This window comes from Halichoerus grypus, chromosome 9 (genome assembly GCF_964656455.1).
Source record: "Halichoerus grypus chromosome 9, mHalGry1.hap1.1, whole genome shotgun sequence".
Taxonomy (NCBI): Eukaryota; Metazoa; Chordata; class Mammalia; order Carnivora; family Phocidae; genus Halichoerus; species Halichoerus grypus.
Window position 1 is genome coordinate 60,451,724 of NC_135720.1, and position 2,779 is coordinate 60,454,502.

Here is a 2,779-nt window from a genome sequence, read left to right on the forward strand (position 1 = left end):
CGAGGCATGACTGACCATCAGGGCCAGGGCGGCGCCTAGCAGGCCACAGCCCTTTGTGGGGTAGTCCAGCAAACGTCGTGGATCCTCAGCACCGCCGTAGTCCACAAACATTGCGGATCCTCAGCACCGCTGGTGCCTGCAGTCTCAAGGCTGCTGTGGCCACAGACACCTCTTGGTCCTCTTGGCCTTGGCTCCCCAGCAAGCCGATAGTGGCAGGAAGGGGTAGCCCGGGAAAGTGGCCCCTGCCCTGGGAGACTCCCAGGCTGTTCAGGAGAGTAGCCAGCCTGGGGTGGAGGCAGCTGGATCTGAGGCGTGGCTGACCCACACGTCATAGATGCTCTTACTGGGTGGCACCCCCTGGAAGAGGGCATCTAGACCCCAGAGCAGCCCTGGGGGCTCATGGGCTTCCGGGGTCACCCCCCAGTAGGCTGGGCTGGTTGAAGGTGGGCACTGGGGACAGGGTGTGGGTGGTAATGGAGCCAAGGGCATTACCACATTGGGGGTGTAGGTGGGCAGTAGGAGGTGGACACCGGCCCCCTAGGTGAGGCCCTGTGACTCCTGCTAGACAGTCCCCCAGGCTCTGGGGTATCCTGTGGTAAGTAGAGGGGCCAGGCTCTGTGCTCAGGGGAGAGGGGTGGGGGTGAGGGCCTGCTGGTTCCCCCCGAGAAGTCTCCCCCTCTGCTCTCCTGTGCCGGGGAGAGACAGAGAGGCCACAAAGTCCTCTCAGAGGGCAGGGGTGGAGCAGGCACCACCTCCTCCCTACCGTGCCCAGAGCCTGCCCGACCTGGGCTGCTCCTGGTGCCCCCATCCTAAGGTCCCCTAGCAGAGACTTTAGGCTGAGGCCCTCCCTGGGCGGCGGCTGGGCAATGGGCCGCCAGTGGGGCCAGCCGGGCAGCACGCAGGGGCCCAGGTCCTTGGCGAAGGCTCCCCTCGCGCCCCTGCCCTGCCAGCACCAGCACAGGGCCGTGTTCTGCAGCCGCGGTGCGGAGCCAGGGACCCGGCTCATGGCGACCGGCCGCCCACAAGTTGCCCTTGGCCTGGGGCTTTGCAGGGTTTTTTGGCACCTGTGGCAGCATCAGAAGCAGAGGTTGGAGGAGAGGTGGTGGCAGATGGAATCCTTCCAACCCTCGTGGTTGTCCCTGAAACTGGGGACAGGGGCCTGGACCCTACAGATGACCTGGGCCAGTCTTAGCCTGCGGGAGGGTTCAGCCTGGATCACCAAGGCAATCATGGCCAGGTAGGTGTGGGGGTCTTTGCATATTGCAGGTATCTCTTTTTTACTCCCTGGGGGCCGGGAGGATGATTCTGACAGACCTGGAAGCCCCAGGCGTGGGTTGCTGCAGGGCCCCCTGCAGGGGAGGCAGGCAAGGTGTGCAGGGGCTGGCCTCCAAGGGCGGGGGCAAGGCCATGGAGCAGGGCCCTGGAGCACTGTGGGGATGCAGGGCTGGAGGCCTGAGGGTGCCTCAAGTGCTTTTCAGTTCTGCAAATGCGCCATGCATTCTCTTCCCTTTGGGAATTCTCTGTCTTTCACCCTCCTCTTTACCCTCTCACCTCCAGCTTGATTTCTCCGGGTGACCTCCTACTCATCTTTCCAGTTTTTGTTTACTGCTTCAGGGAATTCTTCTCTGAGATTCCCTCTCCCTCCAAAAACATCTGACTTGTGCACACTATAGCTCCTCTAGGCTAATACTTAGAATACTGTATTTTAATTGCTTATTCATCTATATCTCCCACTATTTCATGAAATCCACGAGGGCAAAGGCTCTGTCTGCCTTGTTCATTGTTGTGCTCCCAGTGCTTAGGACAACGCTTGGACTATACCAAGTGTTAATCATTATTTGTAGCAGAGAGTGTAGAGTGATGGTAAGGAAATGAACAGGAACCAAACTGCCTGGGTTCAAATTCTGAGGCTGCCAATTACTTGCTGTATAATCTTGGATAAGTTAGTCAACTCTCTATATTCAGCTTTCTTATCTGTGACACAGAGATTGTAATAGTGCTCACCCGATGTGGTTGTTGTGAGCACTGAATTGATACATGGGAAGTATTCAGAACAACACCTGGCAGTAAACACCCAACTGACTCCTTATTTGTCAACATATTGGATGTGGCCATTAGTAAATAACAGGAGTCTTATCTACCTGTCTGTCACATATCCATCTGTATCTAGAGATGTATCTTTAGCTGGAAATGGCCATATCTTTACACACTTTTATGAACCAGTTGTGCATGTTAAATTGAAACCATGACTCGGTTTGTCGAACACTTTCCTCATTTGAATAATATAAACATGCCCTTCTTTACGTTGACCTGTGTTGTTTCATCTTTTTTTCCGGTCTGTTCTTACAGAGATCTCACCCAGCACCACCAGCGGTGAATTCAGCTATCACGCTGGCCATGGCTGCCTTCATATCCATCTCTAAAACCTGGCATTATCAGACTCACTGAATTTTCAAATTAGAGCTTTCCTTAATTTTTAGAGGCTTGAAATGGTCCTTCATCTACACAGTGTGACCTGAGGCGGAGGCGGTCACACCCTTTTTTCCAAGGAGAAGGAGATTTCCAGCCATCTTTTATAAGTAGGAAAATAGAAGCTTAGAAAGGCCTAGTTATTTGTCTGGAGACACATCTCAGTTAATACTAAAACCAGGATAGAGAACCAGCATTCTGTGGCTCTCTTGAATTCACAGTAAAACATTACAATATATTATTAGGAAAAAAACCCCTCAAGTGTGGGAACAGAAAATGTGGTATTCTTTTTGAAACTATAACCATGAAT

At 53.6% G+C, this 2,779-nt stretch overlaps 1 pseudogene; it reads right to left on the minus strand.

Moving 5' to 3' along the window:
• Positions 1-267: 267 nt before the first annotated feature.
• On the minus strand, positions 268-2,417 carry LOC118532379 (forkhead box protein H1 pseudogene; annotated as a pseudogene).
• Between the last annotated feature and the right edge of the window lie 362 nt (positions 2,418-2,779).